The sequence below is a fragment of the Balaenoptera borealis genome (assembly GCF_965194805.1).
Source record: "Balaenoptera borealis genome assembly, chromosome: 2".
Taxonomy (NCBI): Eukaryota; Metazoa; Chordata; class Mammalia; order Artiodactyla; family Balaenopteridae; genus Balaenoptera; species Balaenoptera borealis.
In genome coordinates this window covers 120,982,673-121,005,019 of record NC_138867.1, presented here as the reverse complement: position 1 = coordinate 121,005,019, position 22,347 = coordinate 120,982,673, and the positions used below count along the sequence as shown (strand labels likewise).

The 22,347-nt window shown below is 46.3% G+C and overlaps 2 protein-coding genes across 3 annotated transcripts in view; one reads left to right on the top strand and one right to left on the bottom strand.

Moving 5' to 3' along the window:
• LOC309624566 (uncharacterized protein) overlaps nt 1–22,347 on the bottom strand; it is a 404,937-nt gene that overhangs the window by 73,950 nt on the left and 308,640 nt on the right. Inside the window, exons 9-10 of the mRNA XM_082382813.1 lie at nt 5,603–5,753; nt 2,464–2,574 (exon numbers count right to left, since the gene is read on the bottom strand). The gene's annotated coding sequence lies outside the window, so the exon portion shown is untranslated. The remainder of the gene's footprint in view (nt 1–2,463; nt 2,575–5,602; nt 5,754–22,347) is intronic.
• Nucleotides 1–22,347, top strand: part of FGF1 (fibroblast growth factor 1) — a 103,234-nt gene that overhangs the window by 9,919 nt on the left and 70,968 nt on the right. Inside the window, exon 2 of one of the 2 annotated variants that reach the window (XM_082382801.1) lies at nt 344–493. The gene's annotated coding sequence lies outside the window, so the exon portion shown is untranslated. Of the gene's footprint in view, nt 1–247; nt 494–22,347 lie in introns of both variants that reach the window. The other variant, XM_082382802.1, reaches the window with a different exon arrangement.

Genomic DNA, 22,347 nt, shown 5'->3' with positions numbered 1-22,347 from the left:
CGCTAAAATAACACCCAGGAGAGCTGCCACTGCCGTCTGCTGTCTCTGCCTCCCTTCCCTGCTGGCCACCAGCTCTGTGCCCCTGGGCCTGCCGCTGGCTGCCCAGGGGTGGGGGCCCTTAGAGCTCCGTGTGCATCCCTGTGGGCGGGGTCGCTAAGGCAGGTCCCCTCTGCGGATCAACGAGGCCAGAGGGGGACCTAGAGGCTGCATTATCAGTCCCCCGCCTGCCTCCCTGCTTCCCACACAGCCCTGCGGGACCGGGAGCCGGCTCTGTGGCACGGTGTCTGCAGGCGGACCAGCAACCTGATGTACGTGCCACGGCCCGTCCCCTCTCCCCACACAGAGCCGCAGCCACCGGGAGGTTCAGAGAGTCGGCTTGGGGCTGCCGGGGAAGCAGCTGCAGCGCGGTGACAGTGACACCACAGAGCGGACGAGACCAAGTGGATCCCCTTTCCCTTCGACCGGAGAAGCCCTCAGCCTGCAGGCTGTTCAGGTAAGAATCAGGGTTTCTGTTCTGAGCAGGTTATAGTATATCCAGAGCTGAGGTGGAGTGAGTGAGTGAGTGAGTGAGTGAGTGAGTGTGTGTGTCCCCGAGTGCAAGTATAAGGCTGCTTGGAAGAAAAAGAAGGGCTGGCTAATGGCACAGACATGTAAAAATAGCACCTGAAGTGCAGAGACTGTGAGGATAATAATCATGCACCCGCTGCCCCCTTGATCTTCATCCCCGCACTGCCGGGCCATGAGGGCTGGAGGGGGCGGAAGGTTCTCATTCATTAAAGCCTTTGTGGTTCAGCAGGACGCCGTGGCCTCCGAGAGCCTGGCTGGCATCATCCTGCTGGCCACACTTACCCTCTTAGGTAGCCTGGAAATTCAGCCACCTAGAAATCCTGTCCACTGGGTGGGCACCTTAGATTTGGTCAACCTTTTGATATAAAAGTCGGGCTGAAACATCGGATTATCTGAGTGTGCTTGAGAGGGTGGGATGCTGATGGCCCTGCTGGTCACCTGGATTACTTCTTACTGTCCTTCTGACCTTCTTTGAAAATCACATCCTCATTTCAGTGCCCCTCCAGATAGGCACCGGCAGAGAGGGAATGGGAATGGCTAGCCACTGGGCACATTCTCTGGCACTGACGCTATCCACACCTACGTCACTATTATATGCCAGAAGTATGCAAGGCTTCTAGACGCAGCGCTCGTAAAATTCAGACCTCCAGGCGCTGGGGTGGGAATTTCAGGCGTTTAATCATGGACCCATTTTTCAGAGACCCAAGAGGGCACCCACTTATCTCGCCTCTCAGGTGCAAGAGCTCGCTCTGTGCCTCAGCAGACACAAATGCTCTGTGCTCTCTCTGGTGTTTAAATCCACCCCCACTTTCCTGCTTTGGTGACTGGCACTTTCCCTTTCATTTGCTATAGGGATGCAATTGTTTATGATTTAGCTCTGTGAACACCAGTGGGCGGATGCAAGCATCCGGGCAGAGGGTGAACCGGGCTCTGAGTGAGGGCGAGCCAGCCCAACGGTGGCAAAGGGTTGGAGAGAAATCAGCTTTGCCGAGTGGTGTCTAGCAAAGGGCTGGCCAGCTGCCTCCCAGGGCTGTCTGGGTGAATGAATGTGGATTTTGGTGGAGACTGTGATTCACAGTTGCAAACTCCCTTTGTTTTCTTTGTGTTGGTCATTGAGGGCTTCCGAGGAAATTCCCCTTTTGAGATCATGTACATGACTGTCTTCTGTTGATTCTACCTTTTTAGCACGAGGAAATGGATTTGTAAATGCAGATTTGTACAATTAACTTCATCAAAAGCAAAGTTAATACATGAAAAATTAAGGGACAAGACACTGAGTTACTTGTAAACTTCCTCCCAAATCTGGTGTGCACATACACATATATGGCTTGCCAGGTTCCAAAAAGGATTTAAGGAAGCAGTATCCAGTTCATTAAATGGTTTGATTTTACAGGCAGGTAGCACCAACTCTGATGATGATATTTCCACGGTGACAGTGGACAGACATCCATGCGTTCTGTCTACACCTAGCAAAGGGATGTCTGATGCCAGGACAGAGATGTGCTCGCTCACTCTGCTGACGTGCATTATGTGGACCCTGAATAAACTATTACGGGTCATGGAGCCGCTGGCCCCCCTGTGCCAGCTTCCAGCAGTCAGAGACCATACAGAAGGGAAGACACATCCCTTCCACCTCACCAAATAGGCACTACTTGGCTAATGCAATACTCCTTGATTTAAGCTACTGGAAAAATAATCTGCAATCAGTCGTGCTACAGACATACCCTGTTTTAGGTCAATCTAACAACTATCCAGGACACGTAAATTGTAAGTGAATGACTGTTTTTCCTTAAGAAAGGATTCACTCATCAAGTTCATCAAATACTGGCAAGGTGTCTCACCTCAAGATGGGACTGGATCCAGCCCATTCAGCCATAGAGAAAGGTGGGGACTTACCTGGGGGGGCAGGTAACAGAGAATGAACCTGGGCTGACAGGATGTCCAACTCAGCTGGGAGGTAAAGGAGTCCAAGGTAGAGGAACAAGGACAAGCATCTGGGCCAGTGGCCTACAGCAAGAGAAGAGGGAGGGAGAGAATAGTAATTATTATTATTGTTATTATTTTTGGTTGCCCTGGGTCTTAGTTGCGGCTCCCGGGCTCCTTAGTTGTGGCATGCAAACTCTTAGCTGTGGCATGCATGTGGGATCTAGTTCCCTGACCAGGGATCGAACTCAGGCCCCCTGCATTGGGAGCGCAAAGTCTTTTTTTTTTTTTTTAATTTATTTTTTTTGGCTGCGTTGGGTCTTTGTTGCTGTGCATGGGCTTTCTCTAGTTGCGGTGAGCGGAGGCTACTCTTCGTTGCGGTGCGCGGGTTTCTCATTGTTGGCGTGGCTTCTCTTGTGGTGGAGCATGGGCTCTAGGTGCACTGGCTTCAGTAGTTGTGGCTCGTGGGCTCTAGAGTGCAGGCTCAGTAGTTGTGGCGTACGGGCTTAATTGCTCCACAGCATGTGGGATCTTCCTGGACCAGGGCTCGAACCTGTGTCCCCTGCGTTGACAGGCGGATTAACCACTGTGCCACCAGGGAAGCCGAATAGTAATTATTTTGATTCCTAAATGTTACTACTTAAGAGAGGCAGCAAAATAGTGGTTAGGTACATAGATTCTGCAGCCAGGAAGAAGCTGGGGTTCAATTTGGACTCTGACACTTACTAGTCCTGTGACCTTGTGCCTCAGTCTCCTCATCTGTAAAATGGGGTAATAAAGTACCAGCCTTATTACTGAAAGGATCAAATGAGTAACAGTCTTAGCTCAGTGCCTGGTTTATAATGAGTAAAACCTAAGTATTTCTTGTTGCTATTGTTATTACTATTACTATTATCATTGAAAAGTGAGTTCTGAAAAGGCTGCTCACAAGTCCATTTGTTCCAAGGTCCAAAGTGACTCTCTGAGTGACCATCAGTGCCACCTTCTGGGCAGCTGGAGGTGCTTTTGCTTGGTGTGGAGTTTTGCTTGCATTTCCAAGCTTTCAGAATAGAGGAGCTTCTGTGCTCATGGCCAGCGTTTCTTGAGCCCTTATATGAGCCAGGCACGGTGCCTGACTTTACGTGTGTGACCTCGCTGGATTCTCGTAACAACCCTGTGAAGTAGGGCTGTCACGGCTGCAGAAATTGAGCTCGGTGGGCTGGGCCATTTGCCTACAGTCACACAGTTACCAAGTGGCAGAGCCAAGCTTACACCCAGGCTGTGCTCCTAACCGGTATGCCGTCTATGATTTGGGGGATCACTGGAGGTGTCCTGAGAGGCAGGTGGAGTTTGGTGACAGATGGACTTCAGCAACAGATGAGATCTGAAGGCCCTAGAAAGTAGACCAGAATTTGGAAGCTTTGCCAAGAGACAGCAGGACCCTAAATTGGCCTGGGGACAGAATCTCAGCCTTGAGGACCCATGACCTTTGGGACTCAGTGTTTGGGAACAAGACATGAACGCAGGCCCTGGGGGACAAGGTGGGCCTCAGGCTTTCCTGCAGCAGGAAGTGGATGGTGCCCAATAAGAGAGGAAATGGTACAGAGACGGACACAGCAAGGGTGCTAGGCCAGAGATCCTGACACCCCTCTAGCCTAAGGTCAGAGGTCATCTTGAGCTAAGCCCGAGGTCAAGACTAGGCGACTCCAGCCGTGGAGAGAGGAGGAATGGGCAATCCAGAACGTAGTGTCTGGGCTCAGTGAAGTTTATAGTGATGTAAAAGGCTTGATTTGCCAATGCAATTTCTCTAAATTGAATGTTTAAAACATGACACACAGAGATTTGTCTTATGCATAATTGCTCAAGCCCACTTCTCTGACTTCACCCAAGGAATGCTGGTGATAGGAACAGGTGTGAAAGTGTGCCTACCTCACAGCAGGGCTGTGTAGATCTGGGGGTTACTGATGGACAAGACTCATCTTTGCCGCTCCAGAACCTGTGGTCTGGCCCAGGTGTTTTTTTAAAATTTATTTATTTATTTACTTTTGGCTGAGTTGGGTCTTCGTTGCTGTGCACGGTCTTTCTTCTAGTTGCGGCGAGCGGGGGCTACTCTTGGTTGCGGTGCTCAGGCTTCTCACTACGGTGGCTTCTCTTGTTGCGGAGCACGGGCTCTAGGCGTGCGGGCTTCAGTAGTTGTGGCCCGTGGGCTCAGTAGTTGTGGCTCGTGGGCTCTAGAGCACAGGCTCAATAGTTGTGGCGCATGGGCTTAGTTGCCCCGCGGCATGTGGGATCTTCCCGGACCAGGGCTCCTGTGTCCCCCTGCACTGGCAGATGGATTCTTAACCACTGTGCCACCAGGGAAGCCCTGGCCCAGGTGTTTTCAAACTTTAATGTGAGTGAGAATCACATGGGAGCTTCTTTAGAACATCAGGTTCTGGGCTTCCCTGGTGGCGCAGTGTTGAGAATCTGCCTGCTAATGCAGGGGACACGGGTTCGAGCCCTGGTCTGGGAAGATCCCACATGCCGCGGAGCAACTGGGCCCGTGAGCCACAACTACTGAGCCTGCGCGTCTGGAGCCTGTGCCCTGCAACGGGAGGGGCCGTGATAGTGAGAGGCCCGCGCACCACGATGAAGAGTGGCCCCCGCTTGCCGCAACTAGAGAAAGCCCTCGCACAGAAACGAAGACCCAACACAGCTAAAAATAAATAAATAAATAAATAGAGTAGCTATTAATTTAAAAAAATAAAAAATAAAAAAAATAAAAAAAAAATAAAAGCTTGAGGGGAGGGAGCATTCTCCTTTAAAAAAAAAAAAAACATCAGGTTCATAGAGAACAGACTTGTGGTTGCCAAGGGGAAGAGGAGGGGAGGGACAGAGTGGGAGTTTGGGGTTAGCAGATGCAAACTATTACATATAAAATGGATAAACAACAAGGTCCTACTATATAGCACAGGAAACTATATTCAATACCCTGTGATAAACTATAACGGAAAAGAATATTTTAAAAATGTATGTATATGTATAACTGAATCACTTTGCTGTACAGCAGAAATTAACACATTATAGATCAACTATACTTCAAAAAATAAGTTAATTAAAAAGATTTTTTAAACTTCAGGTTCCTGGGACCTACCCACACAAGTCCTGACGTAGCCGGGTTCGTGAGGGGCCCAGGATTCTGCGTTTCCTGGCTGGGGCCCAGCTGGTTCTGATGCCTTTGGTCCACAGGCTACAGCTGAAGAAGCCTCGGGCTGACCGTTGCTCTGGTTCCCTTGTCTTCATTGCTGTTAATGAGAACAGAGTCACGGGGCCTCAATCAGTGGCAATTAGCCTCTTCTCTGTCACAGCTTCTTCCCGGACCACCATTTTACTTAGGCTAGACCTCCGCTGCTGGTAATAGCAGCGAAAGCCCGCCTACTGCGTACTGCGTTACCATGTGCCGGGCACAGTACTAAGCCCTTCACAACCATCCCATTAAGTTAGGTGCCATTATTATCACATTTGACAAGTGAGGGGAAAGGCCCCACTGCCAGTATGGGGCAGATCTGAGATATGAACCCAGGCCCCGCAGATCCCCAGAGCATAGCCACGGAACCCCTGGGTGTGGTTATGAACATAGTTTTAGCTCTCTGTCAGTTCAACCCTCCTTTCTCACTCTTGGGTGTCTTTCTCCCCTTCACATTCTGATCTTGTCCTCCCCCATCCCGAGACGCCCATATAATTTCTTCAGAAGATGATGTGTCCCTGTGGTTCCCTATTTTTATCTCATTCAATAAGTCAAAAAGGGTGTGGTCAACGCGTGGGTAGAAGATAGTTGTTACGGGTTAAATTGTGTTCCCCTCTCAAATCCATAGGTGGAACTCCTAACCTCCAGTATTTCAGAATGTGACCTTATGTGGAGATAGTGTTCTGACAGAGGTCATCAAGTTTTGTTTCGTTTTATTTATAAATTTATTTATTTATTTGTTTATTTTTGGCTGCGTTGGGTCTTCGTTGCTGCGTGTGGGCTTTCTCTAGTTGCGGCGAGTAGGGGTTACTCTTCGTTGCGATGCGCAGGCTTCTCATTGCGGTGGCTTCTCTTGTTGCGGAGCACGGGCTCTAGTCATGCAGCCTTCAGTAGTTGTGCGGCATGTGGGCTTAGTTGCTCCACGGCATGTGCGATCTTCCCGGACCAGGGCTCGAACCTGTGTCCCCTGCATTGGCAGGCGGATTCTTAACCACTGCGCCACCAAGGAAGCCCAGTTATCAAGTTTAAATGAGATCATTAGGGTGGCTCCTAATCCAGTATGAGTGGTGTCCTTTTAAAAAGGGGAAATTGAGACACAGTGACATATACAGAGGGAAAATGATGTGACAAGACACAGGGAGAAGATGGCCATCTACAAGTCAAGGAGAAAGGCCTGGGCCAGATCCTTCCCTCAAAGCCCTCAGGAGAAACCAACCCTGCAGATGCCGTGATTCTGGACTTCTGGCCTCCAGAACTGCAAGACAAGAAATTTCTGCTGTGTAAGCCACCCAGTCTGTGGTACTCGTTACAGCAGCCTTAGGAAACGACTACAGTAGGAATCAGATTTCCCCTCTAGGCCCTGGGTCTGGGCTGATCTAGGTGAAGGCCAACACATGCTGCCAAGCTGTGGCAACTTTTTCTTTAATTCTGAGTGCTTTTCTGTTGGCTTAAATAGTGTTCTTGGGAGCCACAGGTAGGCCCAAGGCCCAGGAAGGAAGAAGGAATGAATAGAAAGGATGAAGAGGAAGGAGGGAAGGGAAAGCAAAGAAGAAAGGAGGCAGCAGCAGAAAGAGAAAGAGAGAGTGGAGACCAGGATGGGCACGCTGGAGGCCATCCCTGACCAGTTCAGGTCATGCAGCTCATTCGTGGGGCCCCTGTGCGTGCCAGGAGCAGGCCACCGGGCCTGGGACCACCAGTCCCTACTTTCATGAACGTTAGAGGCTAGGTGGGTCCACCGACATCCATCGTGCAGGAACTCCCCCTGAAGGCACAGGGCAGAGTGCTGGACCCAGTCAGGGGCTCTGGAAAAGCTTCGGCGGGGAGGTGATGCTTGGACTGAGATCTGGAGGATGAGCAGGGGTCAGATGGGTGAGGGCTGAACGTTTCAGGTGGAGGGAGAGCATGAGTGAAGGTCACATGGTGTGAAAAGTGTGGCTTCACCAAGGAGCGGAGGGGAGGCTAGTGCAGCTGGAACGCAGGGAAGAAGGGGGGCAAGTTGGCGTCAAAGGGGCAGGTGTGGGCTGGACCACAGTGGCCACAATGAGCATTTAGGTCCTTTGCTAAGAGCCACAGAAAGCCAGAGAAGGAGGAGATCCTCTATAGGGTAAACTCTGATTTCAACAAAGGACAAAGAAGTTGCTGGTGTGGTTCAGCAGTGGGTCAGCCCTGAAGCAAGACAGCAGGCTTCCTGAGCTCACAAATCTAGGGTTGGCTGCGTCATGATCAGGGAATAAGGTTCCAGGCCACTTCCCGAACAGTGTTCTAGCACAGTCCCCCTCAGCTGAGCATGCTCTAGGTGCTGGACATGGCCCCACTGGAAAGGGTTTAAATAGGGACAGCTGTCTCCTGCTGATGAGGTTAATTTGTGAGCTTGGCAGCCAGGCCAGGCTCAGACTGGGGTTGACCAGGTGGCCCCTTCTTTGGTATCATTTGAAGGACACAGAGAGACCTTGTGAATATAACCTCTCCTTTGCCTGCTGAACTTTGCCTGAAGCTATGGGAGAGGGCCAGCAGTCAGCAGGCCAATTATTCAGCATGCCTGTGGAGAAAGGTCGAGATTCAAGTTGTGAAGGGGAAGGAGGCAGGGGCAAGAAGCCCAGGCAGACCCCCTGAGGCACCAGGGGTGAACGTGGGCAGAGACAGGTCTGAAAAGAGGCAGAGAGTATAAAGGAGGAGCGCAAAGAACTTGACGCCAAAATTTGCCTTATTCGTGATTTCACACAAGCAGCAGCAAGACGGGCCCGCAGCTGTGGGAATTCCAGCTTGGGGTTTGCAGCCCTCTCCTGTGCCCCTGCTACCAGAGATGCACACCCCATTCCCAACCCTGGGAAACTCCTCATCGACGCCAGCGGTTGTTGGCATAATCCATGAGTGAGTCCTGACGTCACACTGAACGCCACGCCTTTGCCATGTGCCCTGCCAGCCACAAAAAGAATTCCCTTCCTTTTCCTTCCAGCAGAGGGACTGGACTTGGCTTAGCAAGGATGAGTCCTTGGGGCAAGTGGAACACACTGTGGAGAAGAGAAGGGACTTTCAGGAAGGTGAGAGCAGCCAGGGGGCCTCGTGGGGAGCAAGATCCTCCCACTTCTCTCACATCCCCCACTGGCTCTATCCCCACGAGCCTCTCTTCCGTTCCTCTGCTGTTCCACGCCCTTTCCTGCCTGTGGGACTTTGCAATTGCTGTTCCATCTGCCTGGAGTGCTTTCCCCACAGTTCTTCACATAGCAGACCTCTTGTCAACTCCTTGAAGAGGCTTTCTCTCCTGTTATTCCCTATCCTACCTCTGTTTCCTTCATGGCACTTACGCCAGTCTGTAGTCATCTTGTCAATTTTTTAAGTTTGCTACGATTCATTCTCCCCCCTAGAACGTAAGCCTCAGGAGGGCAGGACCTCATCTGTGTGGTTCCCTGCTATATCTCCAGGGCCTAGGACAGAGCCTAGGCACATAGTAGGTGCTCAGTAAATGTTGGTCCAATGAATGAGTGAATGAGCGACTGCTTCAATCTTGGGAGTGGGAAAGCCAAGACCAAGGACAGCAGTGGGACCCCCCCAGCCTCTGTCGCTCCTCACAGCTCTAGAAAGGGGGCAAGTTAACATCTGAAAGCAGCACTGACAAGTGCGCATCGGGGCCCCCGACCCTGACTCGAGTGGGCGGGCCCCTCACAGTCCCCAGGACCCCGTACTTTGCGTCGGCTGCCCTGGCTTAGTGTGCGCAATCTCAGCTCTTCAGAGAATTCGCTTTGGGAGCCTGGAAAAATCCGGCCTAGTTGTATTATTCATGCTCAAAGATGAATAACTTCTTTGGGCTGATGGGCATCAAAGGCAAACAAGTGATGTCAGGCACCCAGAAGGGAGACGTGGATCCAGCGCATTCCAACCCTCGCACCCAGGGAGGTGGGTGGAGCCGCTCATCCTCGCCTTTGCCACCAGGTCCCATGGGAGCGGAAGCGGCGTCTGCACTGATAAATCAGTGCGTGCACAGTGCTGCCCCAGTACCTCAGGGACACAAAGAGCTGCTACAAAACCAGGCTGCGCTTGTCCTTCCTCAGAATCTTCGTCAGAATTTAGAAATGGCACCCGGAGGACAGCGGAGAATGAACGCTTCAGAGTCACTCCTTGGAGTCTACACGGCAAGCTGCAGCCCTGGGAGAGCGCGTCCCTGGTTCAGGGTCCCAGGCTGGCTCGGACCCGGCTTCTTGGCCTTTAGTGCTAGGGTGGTGTTTACGTTAAAGGAGCAAAATGTTCCTCCTTAAGCCTCCACTGGTTTTTCGTGTTTGTAATGCTAATGGGGATGTTTCTAGGGGCAGAGATGCAGGTCGGCTTCAGGATGGTTTCTTCACAAGGATAAAATCCCCGCTCCGTTGGCCTCACAGAACTTGCTGCCGTTCTCCCGGGTCAGTCCTGGGATCTCTGCTGAGGGCTCGGGAGGCAGTGTCCTAAGTTCCTTGGAAAGAGAGCTGACACGGGAGACCAAGAATTCCCCTGATGGCTCACTTCTGCCCTGTCTCTCTCAGCATCCTTTTCTTATTTCAGAGCGACAGCGTGCGGGGCGTGACGCTAGGGAGTATAATGGTTGGGGCAGGACCGCTTGGGTTTGAATTCTGGCTCTGACACACGATAGCTGCACAGCCCTGGCCAAGTTCCGTAACCTCTCCACTTCTGTAAAAGAGACATAATAACGGCGCCCATACCCTAGGGTTGTTGACGGTACTATGTGAATTCATACAGGTGAAGTCTGAGAAAGTGTAAGTGTTATATTATCAGCATTAGCCATTACTCCCTCACAGGGCTGACCTAAGACTTCAGTGAGACAAAAATGTTCTAGTACATAATGCATAGCACACAGTGTTTGCTCAATAAAATATTAATTATTGGGCTTCCCTGGTGGCGCAGTGGTTAAGAATCTGCCTGCCAATGCAGGGGACACGGGTTCAAGCCCTGGTCTGGGAAGATCCCACGTGCCGTGGAGCAACTAAGCCCGTGAGCCACAACTACTGAGCCCTCGTGCCACAACTACTGAAGCCCGCGTGGCTAGAGCCCGTGCTCTGCAACAAAGAGTACCCCCCCCCCCCGCCCCGCTCGGCACAACCAGAGAAAGCTTGCACACAGCTATGAAGACCCAACACAGCCTAAATAAATAAATAAATAATTATTATTGCTACTGACAATCTTCGCAGTCTGGCTAAGGTTTTTTGGAAGTTTTCCTAAGAATGTATTTGAACTAAAAAAATGATCTTGTGTTAGGCTTTTGTGGTGCTCGTGTGTGCACTCTGTGTTGCCATTTTGTTTTTTGTTTTTTACAAAAATCATTATTATTAAAATTCCTATTAGAAAAATTTTTTTAAAAAATGATCTTGGAACATGAAGGTCACCTGCTGCCCTGCTGTTCCCCTGTCAGTCTTTTTTGTTCCAAGGGACAATTATCACCCTATGCTCTTTCAGCACTTAAAATCCACATGTCAGGAACCTAGAACTAGCCAAGAAAGCAATAGCCCCCTTAAAGAGTTCAAGCATAGAGCAGACAAGCCTCCCTGTTCAGCAGTTTTAAGCTCCAGGCGTTTGCAACAAACAATGAAAGAAGCCTCGACTTCAGCAAGGTTCCTTTAGCGCAATTCCTTAAAAGGCTTTGGGATTCCCACCCCTCCAGGGGGCGTGCGGTTCCTCGGGGCATGGATTCCTTCAAACTTTTGCTCCGTGTCCCCTGACCCTGGGCTTTGAGTTTAAATTATTTGAAGCCTGACCGCAGGGTGAACTTGATGGCCTGCTGTAGGCTGTGAACTGCACAGTTATTCTGCATTCAGGCTGCCAGATGCCCTGCCTCACCCTCCTGAGTGACTGTGGGTAAGGAACTTGTCCTCTCTGTGCTTTGTTTTCCTTCTCTGCAAGAGTTCCTCTAGAGAGGGGTTTGTGGAGGTTATTAAGGGGACGTGGACAGCTCCAGCTGTCTCTCTCCATACTTGCTAATTTCCTTCCCATTCCTTTGTGGCCCTCCTGACCGTCACATAGTGGGGAATATGGAAAAACCCAGTGGTGATCAATGTTGTAGAGGCTTGCAAATATTCCCCTGCACTAGGTGACCATGACCACATTACTTGGCTTTTGGAGCAGCGCAGAGAGATGGATTACGGGAAGGGGTCCAGGTCATAGTCTGGAGGAGGGGATGCTGGCAGCCCCAACCCTCGGTCCAGCCCATTCTTGCACCACAGAGACCAGGCCCAGAGTATGGATTTTCAGCCCGTGGCTCTCCTGGGTCTTCAGACCTTTCACTAAGGCCTGAAGATCGATGGTCTCCCATCATGGAGGTGGACCCCTTCCTGACACACTCTGACCTTCCGCAGATGCCTCCCGACCTCCCACTGCGGCCGGAGGATTTAACACACAGCTGGTTCAGGATGGGTCCAAATGCACACAGCGCAAGTTGGGGGAGAGCGTTTCCAAGGTGATGTCCAAGTTGTTTCTAGCGACCCACTGACCCGACCCTCCCCGCCTTGCGCTGCCCCAGAACTGAGCCAAGATTGTGGAAGGCGGCTACACCTTGGGATGTCTGGCCGGGACCCTACTGTGGTGGGAGGTTCGGATCCCACGCTGGAATGGGCCCTGGGGAAGGTCAGGGGGAGGGTGAGCCAAAGCAGGCTTCATCGCCTCCCTGTAACCTCCCGCCTTTCCCTCTTCTTCTGACAGCATGGCAGTCAGATGTGGGGTGTGGAGCCCTCTGTTTTAGGAACTATAAAGAATAGCTCTTAAAAAAAAAAAAACTCTAAACATGTCTTGCTCTAGGATGGAAGCATATCCTGAATTGGTGACTTTAAAGTCTTTTCATCTGCTGCAGACCAAGAGGAAGACCTCTGGTGACTAATGAGGAGTCCTACCTTCATCAGACTCTTGCAGTATTTTCTTGAAGTCAAGGTCCCTTTCTCTTCCTGGCCAGTCCCACATCCTGCTGGGCCTGTGTTGGCCAGCTCCTGTTTCTCATTATCTCTCCCCCATCCTCTTCAAAGGCTTCTCACTCCACCCAGGGGTTTTATTTTTAGACTTGCACGGTAATGTTAGGGCTGAGCAGGACATACTGCCCACATTCACGGGAAACTGGGCTGCCTGGAAAAGCATCCCCCTTTTCGGAGACTCCCCCCCTCCCTTCCTTCCCTATGTATTGGATACCTTGTCCATGAGGGGTCCTGCCCCAAGGATACAACAATGAAGAGAGAGACATGGTCCCTACCCTTGAGGAGCTTACGTTCTAATGAGGCAGGGGAGTGGGGGACAGAGTATATACAAACACACACACACACACCAAGTAAGCCAACAAATAAAGAAATGAAGTAAGTAGAAATTGTGATAAGATCTACAAAGGAAACAAACAAGGTCCTGGAACAAGAGAAGCTGTTACAAATTGGGTAGAAAGGGAAAGCCTCTTGAAGGTGACATAGAAGCAAAGGCCAGAAGGATAAGGGGCTCCAGGTATGCAAAGAGAAGGGGCAAAGACTATCCTTTGTGGAGGGAAAAGCATGCGATAAGGCCCCGAGGTGGGCAAGAGCTTGTGTGTTCTAGACTCCAGCAGAGGCCAGGATACGTCAAGGAGAGTAGACAATGGAGGAAAGGGTCAAGATGAGGCTGGGGAAAAAAAAAAAAAAATGAGGCTGGAGAGGCATGCAAGGACCAGATCATGCACAGCCTGGAGTCATGCAGAGAGTTGGGGTTTTATTCTGAATGCACTGAGAACCACTGGGGGATTAGAATTAGAGGCGGCATGCAGCAGTGGACGTTTAAGACCCTCATTTGATCCTGAGTGGAGATTTAACTCTAAGAGGGGTGGAGGGAAGGCAAGAGTCTGAGTTAGGAGGCCTGGGAGTCATGCAGAAAGGAGATGATGGGGGCAGAGGCTAGAATGAGGCAGGGCCACAACTAGAAACAGGCTGTCTCTTCCAGGAATTAGCTGGCTGCTAAGCATCTTGCTTCCAAAGAGCTCAAAGAACAGAGCTAATAAGACAAAACAGAACACCAAGCCCCAAAGTCATGGACTTGGTCAGAATAAGCAACAGAGTTTACCTATCCTAATGCCTATACCTAGCCATGTTTGTTAGGTTTCCAAACAGAATTAAGTTAAGATCTTTGTCCAACATTGGCTCCCGAGAGTTTCTGAAAAGTGTAGAAATATTCTGGCTTCTCTTTAAACCACGTCAGCTCTCTCTATCCATTACAACTTTGCCTGGGATATGAGGTCGAATGGCTTTGACTGAGTGACCTGATCTACATGCAAAACTCAAAGGTGACTTTATATGCCTGAATGACCTAAACAGTGGTCCCTGCTCTCCAAGAGAAATATAGCTATGTTATACTCTTTGGAAGAAAGGAGATGGAAAACAAAACAGAACAGCAATGTAGCCATTCTACATAGAAAAACAGTAATAATAGTTACTATTTGTTGTGTACTTCAAGGCACTTTACTTGTAACTCATTTAATCCTCCGAAAGGCTGTTGAGGTAGGTAATACTCTTAATCCTTTTTACTGATGAGGGAGCTGAGGCTTAGAGCGAAGGGAAATAATGTTTGGTGGTAGAAGCAGCCGAGTCAGGGCCCGGAGGCTGGTTGGCCTCCATTGGCAGGACTCCTGACTTCGTCCCAGGGCTTGGTGGCTGTCTGCTTTGGTCACCACTGTGTTTAAAAGCAGCACAGAAAACGACCTCAAGGATATCATCCAAAATGCCAGTAGAACAGGGATATGAGTAACTTTGTTTTCTTTTTCTGTGTTTTGGTTTTTCTTTTAATGTTTTGAATACACAGAGTCTGGTACATAGTGGATTCTCAAAAACTTTGTATAATGAAGTTGTTGAGTTAATGAGTATGCATTACTTAAAAATTGATTTTTAGATAATTAAGTAATTTATTTCATTATAGGAAATTTAAGTCATACTAGAAAATAAAATTTAAGAAAATAAAAATTTACCCATCATCCAGAGATAACCACAGTTAAAATATGGATAATATTGGTACCCTCCAGTTCTTTTCCTGTGTTTACGTATGTCTGTATTTGTGTGTCTGTCTCCTTACCTGCCTGTGTGCGTGAGAAACAAAAATGGGATCATACTGTCTTTACAGACTTTTACTTTTTCATTTAGCAACATATCATGGGCATTCTCCATTCCAATTAATATTCTTCTAAAACAGAATTTTTAATGGTGGCAGTGTATTCCTCTATAATCTAATGAGTCCTCTATTATTGGATATTCAGTTCATTGTCACCATTATTAATAATGCCATAAAAAACACTTAAGCATAGCTCTATTACTATTAAGGAGGAAAGAACATTATATACTGAAATACAAAAGAGAGGAAGACATCTATTTTTAGGGCTCTTTTGGGTAGGCCAACCACATTTCATGCATCTGTCCTTCAGAATCACTTAAAGATGGGGAGATGTCATCTGGAATGTTCCACATTTTCCCAGGCCTGGTCACTTGTCACCTCTCAAGTATGTTTTTGTTGCAATTCTGCCACAATGGAGGTGGGTTAAGGAAAATCCCAGTTGTGGCTAAAATGTGGGCCCTGAAGTTAGACAACTAGATTTAAATTCCAGTCCTATCCCTAACCACCTATGTGACCTTCAGCTGGTTCACTGTTCTGAGACTCAGTTTCTGTGTGTAAATGGCACATACCTCAGAGGATGTAATGAGGTAAAACAGGTAAAGCTCTTCTAGCATCTGTCCAGCATGGAACAAATGCTCAGGAGATGGTGATTTCTATTATTACGAAGGTAGAGGAAGACTTTCCTCACAAGTTCAGTGCTTTGGGAAACTCCCTCCCAACCTACACTGCAGGATCTGAGGAAAATGAATTTAAAAATCATTCAACATACCCTCTGGCTATATTGCCCTTTTACCCTTTGTGTATGCACGCACACACATGTGTGTGAGTGTGAAGTCTAAAGTGTTAAAAAAAACAATGAACTCATTTTCCCTTCCTTGCCAAGAACCAGGTCTGTTAGATTAGAGATATATTTAAATTCTGTTGTTCACAGCTGCATAAGGAATGTAGCTTTTCTTTCCATTTTGCCAGCTGTGTTTTATAACTGTCTATCCTAAAATAAAAACAAAGCAAACCAAAAAAAACCAGGGCTATCTACAACAGTTCTAAATTGCTCTCAGTTTTATATAACAAAACAGAGAATATCTAACCCCTAAAACACAGACCACAGAAAGAATTAACCTGACTCATCTATCGTACACTGTTTAACAAAAACACACTACTGGCACATAGTAGGTGCTCACTGAACCCTGTTGAATATATTTATTGAATATATGTTTTCCTTACAAACAGCAAGCTGTCACAAAATAAATCAGTATATTCATTTCATCTAAATACTGTCAGAGCCTATTCGGAGGAGCTGAAGAAGATGATAGATGATTAAATGAACAGATGCTTTCTGAGTTTGTAAATTGAGTGTTGGGAAACTTTCTCCTCCTAATTCATGGCTCTTGAAATATGTTTATGATCCTGGTGGAATTGTGTAGGGATTTCTCTAAACCTCCATCAGGGGAGCACATGTGATAAAGCACTTCTGATGACCAGGCCAAGTTTTTCCATTTTTGTCTAAATATGCGAAATGTTCAGAAAAATCTTAGTGTACGTGTAATAGTGTATCCTCAATATCGAAATGGCTCTGGAGATCACAGATAACACATCTGATTGTAAGGTAACCCAATGCTGGGCCAAGATTTTAATTGCAGGTCAAAGCCCTGAAGTCGAATAACTCTGAGACCCTGTAATTTCCAAGTAAATCACTGGAAGTGGTAGAACTACCAGCATCTACTGCCCTTAGGTATTCGTTTCTTCCTATGCTTTGATGGTGTCGGTGGAGATCACGCTAGGGGAGATTCAAAGACAAGATATGTCTTCTGCTCTCATGATGTCATAAGCCAGTGGAGGGGAGAGACAAACCAACAAATGGATGGAATCTTAGAAGGAATCAAAGTATTGCTAGGCAAAGCACTGCACCATGGGTCCTTGAAGGAAGGAAGGACCTTTCTTGCTGGAGAGATGAGGGAAGGCTTTGCAGTGGATGTAGAATGTGATGTAGGCCTTGAAGGATAAGAAGAATTTTAGCTGGTAGAGATTGGAAGGGAAGGGCCTTCCAGGCTGAGGGAACAGCATGAACCAACTCATGAAGGCCTGGACAAGCAACAAGGAGGGGAGGGCCCCACGTGGCTGAGATGGGGAAGGGCAGGGTGGAAGGTAAGGTTTTCAGACAAGATATGGGGTCATGGAAATCCTCTGCCAAGGACTTAGGGCCTTAATGTCTGGGAAGTGGAAAGGAATGGAAGGTTTCTGATAATGGAAGAGCGCACGTCTTCCTTTAGAAGAGGGACTGGGTGGCCGTGTGGAGAAGTGATTAGAACAGCAACGCTGCGAGACCAATCTCAAGGCTATGGCTTCCGTTTTCCTTTTCTGCTTAGCCTCTTAGCAGCTTTGGGCAGCATGGCCCAGAGCCAGCTTCCCCTCTGAATTCTGTGATCCTATACCTTGGGGCCTCCAGTCTCCTGTGACTTCTCCTCTGAGATCACCGTCTGCACTGGGGGTCTCTAAGAATGTGGGGTGTCCCCCAGGGCGGCTGCCTCTGTCCACCTCTCTCTTCAGGTCGTTCTCCCTTGAAGATCCCCTCTCTCCCCTTGGCCCCGACCCTCCTGCATCTGCTTCCAACTCTGGCTTCTCTCCAGAGTCCCATTTTCAGGTCCCGCTTCACACTCAGCTCTGTACAGATGGTGCCTCTCACCTGGGATGCAGCCCACTCCACAGTGCGCTCGGCACCTGCCCTGCTGATCGGGCTTCTGGTTCTGTCCATTCTCCCATCCATTCCTCCATCCTCCGCACTCGCGCCCTGAGCTATCTCTGACTATTCCTTTGTTGAGTTTCTAGCATTTGCCAAATCCTCTTCATGCTCCTCCCCAAGTGACTTATTTATTTTTTTATTTTTTTATTCATTCATAGACATTTATTGAAACTGCTGTGGCAGCCACTATAGAAGAAATACATATTCTATATATTGACAGAAAACTAAAAACACAAAAAAGTATAGATAATATTTTGGTGTACTTCCAGACTTTCTGCTGGTTTTATATAGTTTCAACTTTTTGCATGAACAAAACTGCATGAATTAAGTTTTAAGTAATATAATTTGACTATAGGGTAATGCATACTTATTATAGCAATATTGTGATATACAGAAAATTTAAATGAAGAAAAAGAACTCATCCAGAATCCTAATGAAGATCATCATTAGCAATTGGTATATATATATATATATTTTTTTTAATTAATTAATTTTATTTTATTTTATTTTTGGCTGTGTTGGGTCTTCGTTGCTGCGTGCAGGCTTTCTCTAGCTGCGGTGAGCGGGGGCTACTCTTCACTGCGGTGCGCAGGCTTCTCATTGCAGTGGCTTCTCTTGTTGCAGAGCACAAGCTCTAGGTGCACAGGCTTCAGTAGTTGTGGCGCACAAGCTTAGCTGCTCAGCGGCATGTGGTATCTTCCCGGACCAGGGCTCGAACCCGTGTCCCCTGCATTGGCAGGCAGATTCTTAACCACTGGGCCACCAGGGAAGCCCGGTATATTTTCTTAATATAATCTCTCCTATGCATTTTTAAATAGCTGAGATTATTTTGTATGGGTTTTTTTTTGAATTTTTGAATTTTATTTTATTTAGTTTTTTATACAGCTGGTTCTTATAAGTTATCCATTTTACACACATCAGTGTATATATGTCAATCCTAATCTCCCAATTCATCACACCACCACTACCCCCCGCCACTTTCCCCCCTTGGTGTCCACATATGTGTCTCTATTTCTGCCAGGCAAACCGGTTCATCTGTACCATTTTTCTAGGTTCCACATATATGCGTTAATATATGATATTTGTTTTTCTCTTTCTGACTTACTTCACTCTGTATGACAGTCTCTAGATGCATCCACGTCTCTACAAATGACCCAAGTTCGTTCCTTTTTATGGCTGAGTAATATTCCATTGTATATATGCACCACATCTTCTTTATCCATTCGTCTGTCGATGGGCATTTAGGTTGCTTCCATGACCTGGCTATTGTAAATAGTGCTGCAATGAACATTGGGGTGCATGTGTCTTTTTGAATTATGGTTTTCTCTGGGTATATGCCCAGTAGTGGGATTGCTGGGTCATATGGTAATTTTATTTTTAGTTTTTTAAGGAACCACCATACTGTTCTCCATAGTGGCTACAGCAATTTACATTCCCACCAACAGTGAAAGAGGGTTCCCTTTTCTCCACACCCTCTCCAGCATTTGTTGTTTGTAGATTTTCTGATGATGCCCATTCTAACTGGTGTGACTACAATACCTCACTGTAGTTTTGATTTGCATTTCTCTAATAATTAGTGATGCTGAGCAGCTTTTCATGTGCTTCTTGGCCATCTGTACGTCTTCTTTGGAGAAATGTCTATTTAGGTCTACTGCCCATTTTTTGATTGGGTTGTTTGGTTTTTTGATATTGAGCTGCATGAGCTGCTTGTAAATTTTGGAGATTAACCCTTTGTCAGTTGCTTCATTTGCAAATATTTTCTCCCATTCTGAGGGTTGTCTTTTCATCTTGTTTATGGTTTCCTTTGCTGTGCAAAAGCTTTTAAGTTTCATTAGGTCCCATTTGTTTATTTTTGTTTGTATTTCCATTTCTCTAGGAGGTGGGTCAAAAAAGATCTTGCTGTGATTTATGACATGGAGTGTTCTTCCTATGTTTTCCTCTAAGCGTTTTATAGTGTCTGGCCTTACATTTAGGTCTTTAATCCACTGAGTTTATTTTTGTGTATGGTGTTAGGGAGTGTTCTAATTTCCTTCTTTTACATGTAGCTGTCCAGTTTTCCCAGCACCACTTACTGAAGAGGCTGTCTTTTCTCCATTCTATATCCTTGCCTCCTTTATCAAAGATAAGTTGACCATATGTGTGTGGGTTTATCTCTGGGCTTTCTATCCTATTCCATTGATCTATATTTCTGTTTTTGTGCCAGTACCATACTGTCTTGATTACTGTAGCTTTGTAGTATAGTCTGAAGTCCAGGAGCCTGATTCCTCCAGCTCCGTTTCTTTCCCTCAAGACTGCTTTGGCTATTCGGGGTCTTTTGTGTCTCCATACAAATGTTAAGATTTTTTGTTCTAGTTCCGTAAAAAATGCCTTTGGTAATTTGATAGGGATTGCACTGAATCTGTAACTTGCTTTGGGTAGTACAGTCATTTTCACAATATTGATTATTCCAATCCAAGAACATGGTATATCTCTCCGTCTGTTTGTATCATCTTTAATTTCTTTCATCAGTGTCCTATAGTTTTCTGCATACAGGTCTTTTGTCTCCTTAGGTAGGTTTATTCCTAGGTATTTGATTTTTTTTTTCTCGCAGTGGTGAATGGGAGTGTTTCCTTAATTTCTTGTTCAGATTTCTCATCGTTAGTGTATAGGAATGCAAGAGATTTCTGTGCATTAATTTTGTATCCTGCTACTTCACCAAATTCATTGATTAGCTCTAGTAGTTTTCTGGTGACATCTTTAGGATTCTTCATGTATAGTGTCATGTCATCTGCAAACAATGACAGTTTTACTTACTTCTTCTTTTCCAATTTGTATTCCTTTTATTTCTTTTTCTTCTCTGATTGCCGTGGCTAGGACTTCCAAAACTATGTTGAATAATAATGGCAAGAGTGGACATCCTTGTCTTGTTCCTGATCTTAGAGAAAATGCTTTCAGTTTTTCACCACTGAGAATGATGTTTGCTGTGGGTTTGTCGTATACGGCCTTTATTATGTTGAGGTAGGTTCCCTCTATGCCCACTTTCTGGAGAGTTTTTATCATAAATGGGTGCTGAATTTTGTCAAAAGCTTTTTCTGCATCTATTGAGATGATCATATGGTGTTTATTCTTCAATTTGTTAATATGGTGTATCACGTTGATTGATTTGCGTATATTGAAGAATCCTTGCATCTCTGGGATAAATCCCACTTGATCATGGTGTATTATCCTTTTAATATGTTGTTGGATTCTGTCTGCTAGTATTTTGTTGAGGATTTTTGCATCTATATTCATCAGTGATATTGGTCTGTAATTTTCTTTTTTTGTAGTATCTTTGTCTGGTTTTGGTATCAGGGTGATGGTGGCCTCATAGAATGAGTTTGGGAGTGTTCCTTCCTCTGCAATTCTTTGGAAGAGTTTGAGAAGGATGGGTGTTAGCTCTTCTCTAAATGTTTGATAGAATTCACTGTGAAGCCATCTGGTCCTGGACTTTTGTTTGTTGGAAGATTTTTAATCACAGTTTCAATTTCAGTGCTTGTGATTGGTCTGTTCATATTTTCTATTTCTTCCTGGTTCAGTCTTGGAAGGTTATACCTTCTAAGAATTTGTCCATTTCTTCCAGGTTGTCCATTTTATTGGCATAGAGTTGCCTGTAGTAGTCTCTTAGGATGCTCTGTATATCTGCGGTGTCTGTTGTAACTTCTCCTTTTTCATTTCTAATTTTATTGATTTGAGTCCTCTCCCTCTTTTTCTTGATGAGTCTGGCAAGTGGTTTATCTATTCTGTTTATCTTCTCAAAGAACCAGCTTTTAGTTTTATTGATCTTTGCTATTGTTTTCTTTGTTTCTATTTCATTTACTTCTGCTCTGATCTTCATGATTTCTTTCCTTCTACTAACTTTCGGTTTTGTTTGTTCTTCTTTCTCTAGTTCCTTTAGGTGTAAGGTTAGATTGTTTATTTGAGATGTTTCTTGTTTCTTGAGGTAGGCTAGTATTGCTGTAAACTTCTCTCTTAGAACTGCTTTTGCTGCATTCCATAGGTTTTGGATCATCGTGTTTTCATTGTAATTTGTCTCTAGGTATTTTTTGATTTCCTCTTTGATGTCTTCAGTGATCTCTTGGTTATTTAATAACGTATTGTTTAGCCTCCACGTGTTTTGTGTTTTTTACGTTTTTTTCCCTGTAATTGATCTCTAATCTCATAGTGTATGGTCAGAAAAGATGCTTGATATGATTTCAATTTTCTTAAATTTACCGAGGCTTGATTTGTGACCCAAGATGTGATCTATCCTGGAGAATGTTCCATGTGCACTTGAGAAGAAAGTGTAATCTGCTGTTTTTGGATGGAATGCCCTATAAATATCAATTAAATCTATCTGGTCTATTGTGTCATTTAAAGCTTGTGTTTACTTATTAATTTTCTGTTTGGATGATCTGTCCATTGGTGTATGTGAGGTGTTAAAGTCCCCCACTATTATTGTGTTACTGTTGATTTCCTCTTTTACAGCTGTTAGCAGTTGCCTTATGTTTTGAGGTGCTCCTATGTTGGGTGCATATATATTTATAATTGTTATATCTTCTTCTTGGATTGATCCTTTCATCATTATGTAGTGTCCTTCCTTGCCTCTTGTAACATTCTTTATTTTAAAGTCTACTTTATCTGATATGAGTATTGCTATTCCAGCTTTCTTTTGATTTCCACTTGCATGGAATATCTTTTTCCATCCCCTCACTTTCAGTCTGTATGTGTCCCTAGGTCTGAAGTGGGTCTCTTGTAGACAGCATATATATGGGTCTTGTTTTTGTATCCATTCAGCGAGCCTGTGTTTTTTGGTTGGAGCATTTAATCCATT